The following is a 17,309-nucleotide window of genomic DNA, read 5'->3' on the forward strand; positions in this document are numbered from 1 at the left end:
TACCATCCTGACAACCAGCCTGGCGTGTCTTACAGCGCAGCGTCGTCTGGGGACAATCTGTCCACATATGATGCATGTTTCACACACACATGTGCGCACGCACACACACACACACACGCACTTAAAGGGCAAACACGCACAAAACACACAAGCATTCATTAATGTGTACACACTCAGTGAGGTGCACATGCGGCGCTGACAAATGTCACTTCCCCTGTGTGTGTTTCTGTTTGATCTCTCACACACACACACACACACACACACAGAGGCATTAATATTAAAACATGCGGTGAGAACAACAATTCTCTCTCTCTCTCTCACTCGCTCGCTCGCTCTCCAGTCATGTGATCTAATCAGAGCAAATGTGTTGCCGTGGCGCCTCAGAGGGCCGTCCATCAGCCCGATGGAGCACATGTGCACCAAGAAACACACGTAGTTCTCTGGATACACACACACACACACACACACACACACACACACTGAGCTGGCCTGCGGAGGTCAATGAGCAGTTGGGGAGATGGAGATGAGGAAAGGCGAGGGAACCAGTTTGTGTTGTTGTTTTTCCATCCTGGACCAAAAAAAAACACCTCGCTCTTGCTATGACTCACACACTCCAGCAGTCAGCACGCCAGCTGCTCGCTGCCTGACGAAACCTGAAGAGCGGCACTTTATTGTGAAAAGCCCAAAGCACACCTGTGTTTAATCGACCTGATCTGAGACAAAAAAAAGTGGAGTCGAGACAAACGGGAGCAAAAACCGAACATATCTCAGTTCCGTGAACGCTAACGTCTTTAAGGCCTGACGTCACGCCGGACAACACGGGACTGGAGAGCAGAGCGAGCGGCTGGAAGCAGGAGCTCGGGAGGGGATCGCTCACCGCCATGACGCATGCGTAAGGCAGCTGAACTTCCCCTTTGCCTGAATTTGGCTGAGAGTCTGAATTCTCACTGGGCGACACCACATGAGGTCACTTCCAGAACAGGAACACCTGAATGACATCTAAACTGTGGCGTTCAAAGAGCGCACGTTTACCCCACGGCACAACACGAGAGCCACCAAAACCAACCAGAGAAACGCGCTGAATTTACCGGCTGAAAGGAGGATATCGAATATTGAACTTCAAACACTTTCCTGCGCTTCCTTCACACCAGCTTTTATTGCTTCCTCCTTTAATCAAGTGATACCAGAGCGCCACGCCGACCGGTCTCTGAAAGAGGACGAAAAGAGACTGCTTGACCTTCTGATCTCCTTTAAACGCCCCTCCTCCCCGAGGCCTGGATAAATATAATCTATCAGAGAACGCAGAACATTCATCTCCTGCTCTGACTCATCCACGCCCGCCAGCTCTGACGTTCATGTGAGCTCCAATCAGATTTCACTGCATGTGACGGAAGCTGACGTGACGAGGAAGAGCAGGAATGAGAAAATGAGATCGAAAACCCTCACATTTCTGCCAACTAAAACAACTTTGTGGTCTTTGAATTCTAGAAACTACTGAGCACAGAGAAAATGTTTTGCAGTTTCTAAGTCATTTCAATGGATCATTCAGACTTTATTTGGAGGAGTCAAAGGCAGAAGATTTGAGGATGTTTTCCTTCGCTTTCTGCAGACTTTGTTGAGATGGTTTCCTCCCTGTTTCACCGACTGTATATTTTTATATTTCCTACAGCTCTGTGTGTGGTAACCGCTCCTCTGTGAGTTTACTGTCTTTAAATAATCACATGACTGGTGCAGATCATCGCCGAGGGTGAAGAAATGGACTCAGAAAACCGAGCAGATGTTTCTGTCAACATAATAATATGCTGCAATACGAACAGGAAGCCACTGACAACAGAGGAGTGATGTTCCACCTTTTCTGGTGGAGAACACAAAGAACGTGCAGCCAATGAAATATGTTTCAGAGCCTCATGAAGATCAGATTTGTCTCGGTCGATTCTGTGGCAGCGAGCAGGAAAACAGACAGTCGGACTGGACCTGAACGCACCAGCGGTTCCGATTCGCTGCCTTAAGCTGATTCCCTGCTCTAAGTTAAAATCGTTTCGTCCCCTCTGCGTGTGTGTGTGTGTGTGTCTGTGCGTGTGTGCGTGCGTGTGTGTGTGTTCTTGAACTCAAATCAATACATGGATTGATCCCCAGCAGTTAGCTGAAGCTCTACATCAGTTTGGGCCTTCCTCACCCCCAACGACACGAGCCGACCAGCAATAAACCAACGCAGGCAGGTTTACGGCCTGTGAGAGCAGTGATGTGCAGGGAGAAATATCAATACACTGCAATCAGGGAGGGAAATGACCAGCAGCATTATTACGTTCCACTGGCTGACCTGCTCGGCCGCAACCACAAAACCTGCTGACAAAAGACCCCATTTTATTCCACAATGACGTGTTTTGTATATTTAATGTCTTTGCTTTCAGGTCTTTCATGTCAAACCAGACTTGAGTCAGGATTACAATCTCAATCTGCAGCTCAGGTCAAAATCAAACCACAAAAGTCCCATCAGCGGGACACCCATCACCTGCCTGTGTGACAAATGTACAACAACAAGGACTTGATTAGGAAACGCTCATCACAAAATGGTTGAGGAGTGGCGTGGATTAAAACCGCCGCTGAAAAATGCCCACAGCGATTTATTTAGTTTGCTAAAGTTCTGCCGATGTGAATAAAAACTGAGCTGAGCTGAACGCAGCCTGCGTGGAGGACGGAGTTTTGTAGACAGTCACACTTGAAGAGCGTCTCCACCAAATACGACGTCAACACGAGTCCAATCAGGAACTGGCCGACCGCACAGTTTGTTCTCACATGCCGCAGGTTTGAACGAAAGACTCGAGTCCGAACAAAATGACGTCCTTGAAGACAGAAACTGTGGTGAGTCAGAAGGTGCTTGACATTCTGAGGCCTCATTAAGCAAAGCAAGTGACCTGCGGGTGTTTTCAATCACAGCTGCCATCGGTTTGACCACCAAAAGGTTTAATAAGACAGTTTTTCACTTCGAGAGACTGACAGACTTCATCGACAGGATGAGGCGGCGGCAGGTTCAGGCTGATCATCACTCTCAAGCTGTGCTGATTTCCATCACGACGTCTGCAGCGGATGCAAGTAAACAACGACAAGTTTGCGCTAAATGCTAATTTGTGAGATTGTGTCGCTGCTCTGCCTGTTTCTCACCCAAAATGTGAGGAGGCGTCGTTTATCAGCACAGACATGAGTCACCTTCATCAGCTTGAATACGTTCGGTTGTAAAGGACTTCAAGAGGCCATTTTATGTGCTATCGATTTTCCCAACACTTAAATTAAACGTCAAAGCTCTCCGTGGTTCACTATGACAGAGTGCGCCGAGCAGCTGCTTACTGAGGCGACCCTGAAAGGGTGAGGTGTCACATGAACTGAACCGAGCGGTGATCAAAGCCACGCGCAGCTTCAAAGAGCGCCGAGCGCCGTCGGTTTCCACACATTAGCACGTTGTCTGGCCTTGATGTCTTCCATTAAGCGATGAAATCTGCCACGGAGGCCCCTCGAGCGCTCGGCGCCGGGAAAAAGAACTGCAGACCGGCCGACGCTTCAAGTCAAGCCGCACTGATGGGGCTGAAAGAGACGCAGACGCTGGAGGCAACGCCTGTGCGGTTTGATGATTCAGTGACACATAAACCAGGAAGGCGAGGCAGACGGGGGTCAGAGCCAGACCAGGCAGACCAGAACAGACGAACCAAAATCCAACAGCAGCAGGTGAAACGAGGCCGAAAAGCACCATCAGGCGTAAGAGCAGGAAGTGACGTGTGTGTCAAAATAATGGCACGAAACAAAGGAAAACAGAAGCTGAAGAGCAGAGCTGAACACGACCTGAACACGAGGTGCATTAAACACAGAAACCTGCCAGTTTTCATGTTTTTCTGAAGCTCTCCTCTCTCTCCCTCACATGATAATTAAGTGTAGCTGATGTTTTTTAGCTGATGACACAAACCCGTCCACAGTGAAGCTCCTGAGTCAACACAAGTGAAAAAGACCTTTTTCAGACAGGGTTTCTAACTGTGTCCCTCCTGGTGTGCACTTGATGGACGACGTTTCACTGCCTTTGGCTCCTGGATTCGCAGCAGCTCAACATCCACAGTTAAAGGAATTTAACCTGAGCTGTTTTCTTCTCGGTGAAGTGCTTTCCAACATTCCTGCAGCTGAGCAATCACTTTTCTTTTCTTCGGCCAGTCGGGTAACGAGCGCCGAGCGTCCTTGAAAAACAACCTGCGCATCTGCCTGCTCTTTCACTGCGAACCGTCGGATCATCGGCCTCAAACGTGCGACACAATGAGCCACATGGTTTCATCTCCTGGAGTCTGACGCCGAGTGTCCCTTTGAGCTCTCATGCGACTTCATGTGGCTGTGCTGAAGCCGTCGGCGGCTCCAAGAGGAAAAGGATTTCATGAATAATTCACCCGTTAATCCTCACATGGCCGAGCTGTCTATAAAAGGCTAAATACAATGTAAATCAATATTATGTTCCTATTAACGCAGGCCAAATGACTAATAAGCATTTAAATTGCTGATGAAAGTGCAGAAGAGCCTGATGAAGTCCGAAAGGCCGTCATATTTCACAATAAGAGCACGACCCCAGAGACTGGAGGTGCTGCGTCTCGCGTTAACGCCGATGTTCTGGTGTGGTTCCGGTCCGGATCAACGTCTGCTGTTCTCCTCTCAGCCGCCGGGTTGTGAAACCTGTTGTCTTGCTTATAAAGGCTGCATAACCACAGCCACAGCTCTCTTTAGATTAGATGAAGCCTTATTGATCCCCGAAGAATAACTGGGCTGTCGTGGGAGCAGCAGTAATAGGATTCAGGAAGGTAAGAAAAAAAAGAACAAAACCACTCAAACAGAATATAAAATAATCAATAAAGAGGAGAGAGTCATTTCAGCACCGTCTGGTGCCAGGAAAGAATAATGGAGCAGCACACAGGAGCTGCTTCATCTGGAGAGTTCAGCCAGTTTTCGGAGTCCTCGGTTATCATGTTTAAAATGTTTTGCCGTCCAGATGGCAGCTAAAAGCATCGAAGTGCATCAGCAGAATCAAGAACTGACCTCCCCAGCTGATCCTCAGAGGACGCTTACTTCACGGTTATTGGAAAACTGCAGTTATATTTTCATCTTAAAGACTGTCATGTGTGTCACGTTCCACGTTCCATGTTTGAATTTCTTCACGGTAACTGGTCAAACTAAAGCTTTCAGCCAGATTATTTTGTTTCCCTCAATCTTATAGTGCTTCAAAAAATGATCTGCCAGCTGAGAACGAACTTCATTTGTGAGTATTTCTCTCTTTAAAACTGAAATAATAAAATGAGCGTTTAAAAATTTGCTCCCTTGCGGTTTGATGAATTCGTGGCGATAAAATCAATCGGTGAAGACTGATCAGACAACAGGCTTTCAGGCCGCCGCCTTGTCCTCGTCGAGCGTCCTTTGAGGCTCGCTGTGTGAATTAGTCTGTCGGCTAAACGACTCAAATGTAAAGCAGAGCGTCTCGGGGACGGCAGCTGTGTTAACGCCCCGTCTGTGTGCCAGCATCCCTGCTGCGCCGATGTTCCCTCTGAAGCTGAGGAGAAACCCTCCGACAGCATGAAAGTGCTCCTGCTTCACAGCCCGTCTGGCCAGCAGGGCCTGCTGCTAAATACCTCCCACGCACAGTGACATTTAGAGGGGTCGCTGGCTTTACAGGAAGTGAGGCAGCAAGGTGAAACAGAGGTGGTTGACTATCAGAAGCCATAAAGACATAAAGCAAACTGACAGCTACACAGCCGAAGTCCTCTTTGAGTCACGGGCGGCTCTGAAGCCGGAAAGCCGACATGTGGCGGCGAGTGTTTTCACGGTGTCTCACCTGACCGTAAGAGCACGTGTGAGAGAAATCATGAAATAAAAATGAATCAGTGTGTGTGTGTGTGTGTGTGAGACAGTACGGCAGTTGTGTGCAGGAGTGTATAAAAACGTCAGCCGACCTCACTTTCACCCCTCAGACCCCTCAGATTTGTTTGGCCTTCGAGAGCCAGAAGCAAACATCTTCAGTTCAGTTCATGTTCAACCAATGATACACTCAGAATCCAATGCAGTGCCTGACCGTTGACTCTACGTAAAGATGGACGACACGAGAGCTCCCAAAAGTAAAGCCGAAACATCCGCTCAGCTCGCCCCCTGGTGGCTGGCTGCCGTACAGCTCCTAAACTCCTCCACAGCTCCTTCAGCTCGAATCACACATAAAACTCCAAATAAAACCCTTTAAGAACACATTTAAACGCGTGTTTTCAATGAAGACAGCATTTCAGCAAAAGACAATCGTGCTACGGATCCCCAGAGAGGCCAAAATCAGTGCGTGTGAGTTCATGAACTCGTGTGTTCAAGACAGAAAAGGGAAGACGAAACGTTCCTGTAGTGCCACCACAATCAGGTGGCAAACAGTGTGCTAAGACAAAGCATTAAATGTGATAAACAACAATGACTTCAGCAGCCCAACCTCCCTCTGTTTGCACACACACACACACACACACACACACACACACACACTGAGTGTTAATTTTTAATCCTATTTGCAGGCTGCAGTCGGCCAGGAGGAGACAGCAGAGGGAGGGAAGGAGGGGAGAGACGGAGATATATGGCGTGAGAGATGGGAAATGATGAGACAGGCCATGCAGGGACACACGCACACACACACACACACACACACACACACACACTCAGCAGAGGTGAGAAGATGGGTGAGAACTAGAAGAGACAATGCGACAGGCGGAGGAGATGAAAGTGGTGAGACGGAGACGCTCCGTGAAAGACGACTGCTGCTGACGTGACTTCGGGGAGATTTCACCAAACGGCGTCAGCTCGCACAAGCGTGTGTGACGGTCTCGTTAAGACGAAACTCAAAACAGCTTTCTGTTTCGGTCATCGAAGTCAAAAGCATTTTTCTCAGCGTTTTTTCTGCTTAAAACTGATGATTGATTGATTGATTGATTAATTAAAACACCTGCATGTTAACTTTCAGCGGGCCGCTGCAGCTCTGAGTGGTTTTCCTCCCGTCGCTGTGAACGCTGGGAGGAAAAACAAACCTTTGTGCAGCTCCACTAATCAACTTCCTGCGGGAAACCTTGTTGCTGCACTGTTAACAGCTGCGAGCTCTCCATTAAAAAGACAAATAAGCAGACGGAGAGCGCGAGAGAAGAAAACAGGGAAATAAAAAACCAAAAACGGCTGATGAGGCTGATGCAATACAGGAAGAGGACACGGTCCACACTCCTATCATCAGCTTCATCGGTCACATGGTGCAGCCACATCCACCTGAAGCTCAGCACCACCCGAAGCAGAGAGGCTGAGGTGGACCACAAGGCTTCAGGTGTGGGTGCTGAAGATACTGTACAAGATCAGTACAGCCAGCACGGGTTCAAGGTGGACACCCAACATTTCCTGTCTCCTGTTCAGCATGTGACCACATGTCTGAAACTGTGGACTGGGACAAACACCCGCATGACATCACTAAAAAGTGCCAGGCGACCATCGCAGTGACAGCACAGGAGGACACTGACGCACTGACCGCCGATCCGTCAACGGTTTGGCGCTTGATTCCAGACACGTCCGACACGCACGGAGGGGGTTGCATTGTGGGAAAAGCCTACTCTCCTCAGGGAGATAACGTGACAGCATGTTTACATTGTCAGTGTGAAGCCCACCAGTGACAGGAGGAAAAGACTGAGTGACCCCCGTCGAGCTGCTCACCGCCACACTGAGCATGCACGGCGGACCCGGAGAATAAAGACATCACAGGTTGTTACGTGGCGCCGCTGCTCTCCTTAAATCTCCTGCCCCGGTGAGAAGTCGGCTCTGCTGACTGATTTTCGGTGTAAGCCTCTTTTAAACGGCGGCGGAAGACGGCGGACCCTAAGCGGACAGATTTAGATTGTGTCTGTGATTAATCCCCTCCGCAGACCTGAAGGCTAAGCTGAATTAAATGCTGCAGGTTATTGATCTCGCTGCTGCGGAGTGAGACGCTGCAATGGAGACTCGGCTGCCTTCCTTCACTTTGGTTTCTAAAGCGTCGTTATCGCAGGGAACGCCAAACTGGCCGAGGCTTTCGGAGCTGCACACTCTGCTCGGTGCCTTGCTCAAGGACGCTTCAGGCTCACAGGGACATTTAGTGCAAAAACTTAGAGCCCGACGAAGAGCCCGATGAAGAGCCCGATGAAGAGCCCGGAGGATCCGCTCGCCGTCGTCACATCACACCAAACCCTTTGATGCTCCTCGCCGACTGTTTTCATGAATCAGGTGTTCTTTCGTGGCGTTTCCACATTAACATGACGTGCACACAACCTGCGACCTCCTGCTTCGCTAGGCTGTCGTCGCCGTCTCCATCAGACGTCTCACTTGCAGAGACTCTCTCACTCCACATGCGGCCTCATCTGTATGTCCAACCCTCCTCCTCCTCCTCTCTCGTCCCCTCCATCCTTTCATTTTAATTTTCAACCTGTCCACATTCTGGTATCTGCTTCGTTCTCTCTCTGAATGTCTGTCTCTTCAGCGTCCCTCGTCCTCTCGCCGGGTTTCCTTTCATGTACATTTGGAAACACATTTTCTCCTCGAGCTTTCTGATCGATCTGACTTTTCCCTCCCGAATGACATGAGACACTGAAGTCTAAATGACATTTTCATAGAAATTAATTTCTTTGCATGTCCCAGTCACACTGTTGTAAATGCTTCACGTCGAAACCTTGCCAAACTGCAGCCGTAGGTCACATGATCACCTGTGATCACGCAGACTGATGGACACGTCCTGCCTGCTGCACCTGGAGCAGGTGTCGGGTGAACGAGCCGTCAGGTCGTCCTGAAAGTCCAACCCTGTTACATCACGCACACACGAGAAGATCTGAGAGCAAGCAGCTGCACACTGCGCTGACACACACACACACACACACACACCGACAGAAGCAGCAGTCAGTCCTGATAACATGTGCACACTGTATACACACACTAATAGATGGTGACAAACACAACAGATAGGAGAGGCAGGTAAGCTGCTGCTCTCCTCCACACATAAAAATAAAACTGAGCCCATTATCTCCCAAAGTAATTGCTGTGTTTTCGTAATGGGCCTGCGCTCATTGTTCCTCAAATCATGGACGACCGCTTCCCCTGCACATTCAGGCTAAAATAAATTGATCCATTTCAGCGGCGAGACCCTCAGCTGTCCTGCTGCAGGTTCGTCTTTGTCAGGTAATGTGCTGAGGCGCCGCGTGAGGTTCAAACACGCCGGGTCTGAGCATCGTGTAGGAGAACGTGGCCATTCCCACAGTCATTATGAAGCCAGAGCGAGCGTGTGTGTGTGTGTCCTGCACCTGAGGCCACGCCGCACGAGGCCGACGCGTTGCTTTTCCTCAAGAGGAAACGGGCTGCAGGCACTTCTGCTCACGCGAGGTGCATTTCAGAAACTTTGCATCTCCTAATTAGCCTCAGGACAAAAAGCTCGTTACGCAGCAGAAAGAAGACCAAGTTAGAGAGACGGGTTTTTGGATTTTCTTAAAGGCGAGCGATCCTGCAGAAGAACGGCGGACCGACCAACGTGTCAGGGTTGGCGTTTGTTCACTGGCAGCCAATCGGCACACGGACGAGCCGACCAATAAGAAGCCGCTGTCTCAGAGGAAGCAGGAAGGAGGAACCCAGGAGCTTCAGAGAGGAGACAAATGGTCGTTCCTCTTCACAGCAGATTATCGCCTGCCTCGTCAACTCCGTCAGCCTCCATCAACACATCCACACCAAGAAGGTCAAACACACCTGGCTGCTCAGAGAAAAAAGGCTTAGAGCCAACTAACGCGTTAACAGGAGAAAAACGTTAACGAACGAAGCTTCGGAGTCAATCCCGTCATGTCAGGACAAGCCAGAGGAGGGAAACGTGCATCTGACTGATGTTTATTTCCGTGAAGGCAGGAATGTGATTACATTCCATGAGAGCGTAAACTGAACTGAAAAAACAAAAAGTTAAAAATGTAAAGTCCTTTCAGGAGGCTGCACCTCTCAAACACCTCAACAGATGAATACAGATTCAACTGTACGGCGAACACAAATGAGATCCTCTCACCGCCCGCGTGTCTGTTTAAGGTTAACACAAAGGCAGAGTGCATGAATTTCTCACACCGTAAGTCATAAACTGTAAAATTACTTTGAGAAGACAAGAAGCACGTAATGTGGCGTCTCCGGCGTCACCAGAGGACTGAGAAAATCAACAAGCCACAAACAGGAAGTCAGCGATGAATCAGCTCGGCTCCAAGATGATTCAATGATAAATAACATTATAGTTTCTATCATCAGTGTCCCGAGTCTTTCCACAGCTTTGACTTTGACTTTCACACACACACACACACACACACACACACACACAGAAACACCTTCCTCCAAAGCCTCAGTGACTAAGCTGCAGAGGTCAAAGGCTGCACATCAGCTGTCTAGACAGCATCCTCTAGACGATTTGACATGACACCCCTTCATGATGTTATTACAGGTGTGTGTGTGTGTGTGTGTGTGAGGGAAGGTGAAGAACAGAGTGAGAGTGTGTGTTGTTATAACACACTGACAGTGACGGGTCTGATGGAGGAGCCGTCAACAGTTCGGCTCGCCGTGTGATGTAACAGAAAGACGCCGACAGACATGAACCTGTTTCACTTCCTCTAAAAATAGAAACGTTATGTAGCCGACGCCGCTCAGCCTGGGGTGCAAGTTCGATTCCCCCGCACTGCCAGTCTACTGCCAGCCAGAGCTGCAAAGTCTCTCACCACCTGTCGTCCCCCGACTTCCTGGATGCCGTAATAACTGATGGTGTGTGACGCTTTTAATTTGAAGCGTTGCGGCGTTCGTGTCCGGTCGCGCTGTGTGTCGTGTAACATGGCTGCTGCTCACATATGTCCACATCTGTCAGAGCTGGGCCCGAGCAAGGCGACGCAATGTCGAATGAAAGACAAATCAGCTGGAACACGTCATGCCAGCACTTTTCTGCTGCTTGATGCGAGGCGAAAGCTCACGAGGATCAGATTTTCCACAGTAAAAGTCTGCCTGTCTTAAGCATACATTTCAACACGGTCACAGGCGGTGGATCACATGTGAGCAGCACAGGCCCACCTGACATGGCAGTAAAAGGAGGAGAAAAACAGTTACATCCTGTAGGGATTGCAGTGAAATGGCCATCCTGACCCTGAAGGAGATCAGCACCCCATTCTGGACTGCAGCTCTCTTACGTCAAACCTGCGTCGGTCCTGCTTTGGAGCAGAGCCAACAGCACGAAATGAAGAGAAAGAGAAAGGAAATGTCAAAGTGAAGGAGCGGATTTTTGTGTTGTTGTTGTTTTAACTGAACACGCCTGACAACATGACCCAAGGCTCAATCATATCACGACAGGCCTGGATGGCCAGCACGCCAAAGCCCACAACCTGTAGGAGAAGCTGGAACCACCAAAATCACTTAAAACGACAATAATTCGTCCTGTTGCAGCTCGCTCGCTTCTGTTAATGCTCACAAAAGGACAAAAGTGAACTTAAAACAGACTGAAACTTGACTTTGCTGAACTGCTCCTGCGTGCACTAAGGATGATTAGATCGGCGACAGAACGCGGCGCTGCTTGATTACAGGAGTCCATTAGCTCCATTTGCAGGAATGAAACCCGCTGTGGCCTCCGCACAAACCATAAAAAAACATCCATAAAACCATAAAGAAACACTTCCTAATCAACATTAGCCAAAAACTGATTGTATTGTGGCGAATTGTGGGGAAACAGGAAGTCCTGACGTCTGCTGGACGCTGCCGTTTGATTCAGGGCAGGACAGGCAGGCTGAGACAACGAGAACTTCAGAGCAAAGAGACGCCACACGCATTTCAAATCGGCGTTTTAGCGTCAGGACGAGAATGTGGGCAGGCGGCCGCCGCTGATTTCTAACCGTGAACGAGGATGAGAGCAAAACGTTGCAGAGAAAAGTCAGGATCAACTCCAACATGGGTTTGTCTGATACACACCTCATCTACACCGTGTGAGAATCGACACACGCCACTGTGTCTGTGTGTGTGGCTGTCGGTGTGTGTGTGTGTGTGTGTGTGTGTCATTAGCAGACACTTCGGAGGGGATCATGTTAATGCTGCTGGTTCGAAGGACTGGTGATGATGTCATTCTACTCACTGATTAATTCGACTCTGCTGCCAGCTGTGTGTGTGTGTGTGTGTGTGTGTGTGTGTGTGTGTGTGTGTCTTCGTGGCTAATAAAGCATGGATGACAGAGGGAGGCAAGCTACAGTGTGTGTGTGTGTGTGTCTGTGTTTCAAGTGATCAGTGACGTAACTCGCTGATTAATAGCTACTGCTTCCTGTGCCACCAAAACAACTGCATTAACGGTGTGTGTGAGTGAGTGTGTGTATGTGCATGTGTGTGTGTAAGAGCAAGCATTTATAAGAGAGAGAGCAGCTCTTATGAAGCCTCTCTAAGTAGAGTATACATCACTGTTAGTCAGGCTTACACAGAGATAGATCTGTGTGTGTGTGTGTGTGTGCGTGTGTGTGCTGCAGCACGTGCTGGACGTGCTGTTCTTGTCATACATTAATGCATCATGTTTGTGCAAACATGTGTTTTCAATAGCATATGTGTGTGTGTGTGTGTGTGTGATCCATCTATGGTATAGGTTGCAATCATTTGCTTTTCAATTGCCTCCTGAGAGGGTCATTGTGACTGTCATTATGGTAGAGGAGAGGAGAGGAAATAAGGAAGGGAAGGAAGGAGAGGTAAGTAGAGTAGAGGAGGGAGGAGAGGAGAAGGAAGGAGAGGAGGAGGGAGGAGAGGAGGAGGAACGACGAGGAGAAACAGAAAATCAAGCAGAGACGAGAGGAAGGAAGAGGAGGTTGAGTAAGAGGGGCAAGACACTCGACGCCGAGTAGAAAAGACAAGAGAAGAAGGGGAGAAGAAATGTGAAAAGGAGGAGGACGGGTGGAGCAGAAAGAGAGGAGAAAATGAGGAATAAATGGAGTGAAAAGGGAAACAGGAGAGAAGAGAAAGGGGGCGCCGCTGGGGTAAAGATGGAGGAACGGCGAAGAGGAGGGAGCAGAATGGAAGACGGGATCTCATCAGCGAGAGACGAGAAAGAAAGGGAGAGCGAGAGATGGAGGACAATAAAGAGAGGAGCGTCCACAGTGGGATGAAGGGCACTGCCTGCGTCTCACTCTGCTGCACAAAACAATCACAAGCCCAGCACCTCCACCTATCTGCAAAATAAAAGAGTGGAGTGGAGGAGGAAGAAAGAGGAAGGGAGAGAGGGAGAGAGGGAGAGAGAGAGAGGGAGGGGGAGGGAGGGGGAGGGAGGCTTATCCTCACCCACGCAGGTCAGAGCCGAGCAAAATCACAAACCAAAAAAAGACAAAAAGGGATTTTAAACTTGAAGACACATGAACGTGTGAAGCCAACACTCGTACTGATCCTCATAAAACTGAGACAAAGCGTGAGCAGAAACCCGAGCTGGGATTCATCGGTTTGCTGAGCAGCAACGCAGCAACGCAGCGTTAGCCTAGCATAGCTCCTCCAACACCTGGGCCCTGAGTCAAAGCGACACCTGCTGGACAATGTAGTGTCCTATGCCATCAAAAACAAGATGGCGACTGCCTTAATGCCAAACCCGAAACTTCAAAACGTTTTGTTTCGTCCACAGACCCTCCCCTCCCTGGTCACTTCCACCAGCTCATCCAGGAGGAGGCCCCGGGGACGGACCCAGGACACGATGGCGAGACCGCATCTCTTGCCTGGCCTGGGAACGCCTTGGTATCCTCCTGGTCCCAGTTCCTCACCTGATCTCTGAGGCCTGAGTCCTGTCACCCTCCCATCTGTTTGTGTTGGCGACCTTGTTCTTTCGGTCACGACCCACAGCTCGTGACCACAGGTGAGTGTCGGGACGTAGACCGACCAGTAAACAGAGAGCTCTTGCTCTTCACCACAACCTGAAAACCGTAGTCCACGAACGCATCGACACACACACACACGGGTGAGATTCACTGAACGTAAACATAACTTTGTCTCAGCAGAGTTCAGTTTTAACCGGCGGTTTTTCTGTAACAGTTATGTGGGTGCGCAACGTACCATAACCACACACACACAACCGCAAGAGACACGCACACACGCGGCGGGCTCCAGGTGCTCCCACCTCACATCTCCGCACGTCAGATCAGCAGCGACGCCACGGCCATCCGCCGATGACGTGCACTGATGCAGAGATGAAGCAGGCAGATGCAGAGACACAAAGCGGTGAGGAAGAGCCAATAACCGGAGAACCAGTCGCTTCTGCTGAACGCACCCTCAAATCTATTATTCCGAGGCAGAGCTCAGACGTGATCCACTTTTCTCCTCGGTGTGAAACTCTGTGTGCTCCGCAGAGCTAAGCCACTGTCTTCTGTTAAATCCCTGTCGTCAAACAAACATTCATGTCAAAGCCCTCTCTCAGGGCGCGTTCAGCCGACTTCTCCGTTTCATCACGTTTCATCTCTTAAGTCTTTTCTGCCTCTTGTTCCCAGCCCTTGTTGACTTTCCACACGCCTAACAAATAAACTTTTGTCCTGCGCTGGGTGCTTTAGGAGGAGAAGATGCCACACTAACATGCCCACATCGTACGTCACTCACCGTCAGGACTGGCTGGACATTTTGAAAGGCATCCATCTGTGCAGCTGCTGAGGTAACGTTTGGCACAACAACAACAACAACAACATCAAAGATGAGAAAGCGGGCCGAGGGGGATCACAGAAGTGTGAGCTGTTACGCAATCATCACAGCAAAGCTGAAAAAACAAGACCGGTGCTGACATTTCGTGGTTCAGGAGATGTTCAGTGTCCAAAAACCCTAACGATGCACCAACGAGTCCGGCGATCTGAGGTGTGTGTTCTCATTAGTCCCTGTTGTGCAGCAGTTGTCATGAAGGCCGAAGGTTTTGTTTGGCCGGCGGTCCCAAACACAAAGGTATTCAGTCTGAAATTGTCTGAAAATGTAAAGCCTCGCGTTTGAGGCGTCAGAACCAGTAAATGTTGTTTGTGTTTGATGGAAAAGATGATTTAAAGGCACATTGCATAACTTCTGCCACTAGGGGTCCCCGCAGTGAAAACAAAATGAAGGCTTATGGAGTTTGGGATAATGAAAGTACACATGAAAACAACGTGTATAACAAAGAGTTATGAGCCGCTTTTCTTTGTATGTTTAAAGTGGAATTATTGCACATTATATTTCTTAAATTGTTATTGATTTATCTTCTGTCTAATCCGTTCATCAGATAATCGATTAAACTCATTAACTGGACAACACAGAGCTGAACTGCACTGGCTTCTCAGAGCGCTCAAGTCCTAATTATCCAGTAACTATTCCGTAATTAAAATCGTTTGGCGGTCGCTTTGCTGTGTCATACAAACACGTCGGGCTGCTTTCACCGAATAAGCAGGCGGCTCAAATCAAAGCGAATGTCTCAAACACTGACGGTTTACAATTAACTAAAATCTCAAGCTACAATTAGGAACAATTATTGTTCATCCACTGCTGGATGTCCATTACTGTGTGTGCTGTTTGCCATCTGTGCTGCTGTGTGTGTGTGTGTGTGTGTTTTGCGGCAGCTGAAACTTAATGTTTTGGCTGACATTTAAAAAGGAGGCTGCACTTTCCTTCAGGTGGACGGGGTGGGGGAAACACTTCAGAAGCCCTGACGAAGGCTTTAATATGCAGGGGAAACCCTTTGGGCCCGCAAGCGCACAGCCGAGTGCACGCACGCACGCACACACACACACACACACACACACACACAACCAAAACAACTCACACACACCCATTCTGCAGCTTCATCCATCTCTCTCTCTCTCTCTCTTCTCTTTTTTGTTTCTTCTTCTCTTATGCGCACTCATGTCTACACACAAGCAGAACTGCACCAACTCACTCACACACTCACACACGCACACATACAGGCACTCACACACATACGTCTCTCTCACACGCACGCAAAACGCAAGAACGCGCACAGAGCCTACAGAGACCCACACAAACTCTGCAGTCCGCCTCTCTCTCTCTCTCTCTCTCTCTCTCTCTCACACACACACATACACGCACACACACACACACAGCTCGCACGCACTCTCTTTCTCTGCACCCCCTCTCTTTCCAGCATTAGTCAATAGAGTCAGGATACATAAACCACCCACCAGTCACCCAAAGCATCTCCCAGCCAAACCCTCCTCTCTGCCTGCAACGGCGCACACACACACACACACACGCGCACACACGCGCACACACACACACACAACCTGCAGCAGCTTCATCACTCTTCACCGTCAAAACCGCCTCAAACATGTGGGGTTTAATAAACCCCAAAGGCTTCTGGGTAAACAACATATTCGCATTCAGCTTACGAGGCGTGTAAAAAGAGAAGAAAAAGCAGCTGAGCGCATCCAGCTCGAAGTGAACACATTCAGCACATGTGGGAGGGATGCACCACAGCACAAGAGCTGAGGAGCAAATCCAGCCCTCCGCTCGGACTCGAACACATCCGGGAAACAAGCCCCGAGCACTTGCTTTTGGCTGGAGAAGTGAGCGGCGAGCAGCCCCGCGAGCCCGCCTCTCCTCCGCCAGCGCGGCGCGGCTCGGCTCCCCGCGAGCTCACAGTCCACATTCAGGCCGACGTTTGTTTCTTTTTTGGAAAAGCGAGGTTAACGTGATTACAGGTAGCGGCGGCCGGGCGCCATTTGTAACGCTCCCGGTTAATTAATCAATTATGGATGCTTACAGGTGTTAATTCGCGCCGTTTTGCGGGTTTAATCCGCTTTAGAAAGGCAAAAGAAGGAGAAAACAGTGTGCGGTTCTTACCTGTCCGGAGACTCTCTCTCCGTCCGTGTCTGTGGGGGAAAAGAACCAAGATAACCGACGCTCTCCTCCAAATTAGCGGTTAGTCCCCCTCTCTGCGCGGGGCTCTCGCGCACCTCACGTGCGGCGCTTTCTCACTCTCTTCTCTCCCTCCGCTCTCTGCGTGGCTCTGTGTCTGTCTCTCTTCCTTTCTCGCGGGATTTTCCTCCTCCGCCTTCCTCCTGTCTTCTTCTCCTCCACCTCCTCCTCCTCGTCTTGTGCTCAGCTCGTCCTCCTCGCGCCACCTGGACGGAGACGGAGCGGCTCGAGACGCTTCTGCCTGTGACGCCTCTGACGCTTCTGACGCCGCCGCTCCGCGCGACCCATCCTGACGCGAGCGGCGTGTTCTGCGGCGGGAGAGACGAGGGGAGAGGAGGGATACAGGCTGTCTGCCTGTCTGTCTGTCCGTCTGTCTGTCT

General features: G+C 49.8%; 1 protein-coding gene across 2 annotated transcripts in view; it reads right to left on the bottom strand.

The window, feature by feature from the left end:
• Positions 1-17,083, bottom strand: part of trpc5a (transient receptor potential cation channel, subfamily C, member 5a) — a 70,146-nt gene extending 53,063 nt beyond the window's left edge. For both annotated transcript variants that reach the window (XM_046380998.1, XM_046380996.1), the window contains exon 1: positions 16,855-17,083. The gene's annotated coding sequence lies outside the window, so the exon portion shown is untranslated. The remainder of the gene's footprint in view (positions 1-16,854) is intronic.
• Positions 17,084-17,309: the final 226 nt, after the last annotated feature.

This window comes from Scatophagus argus, chromosome 23 (assembly GCF_020382885.2).
Source record: "Scatophagus argus isolate fScaArg1 chromosome 23, fScaArg1.pri, whole genome shotgun sequence".
NCBI classification, from domain to species: Eukaryota; Metazoa; Chordata; class Actinopteri; family Scatophagidae; genus Scatophagus; species Scatophagus argus.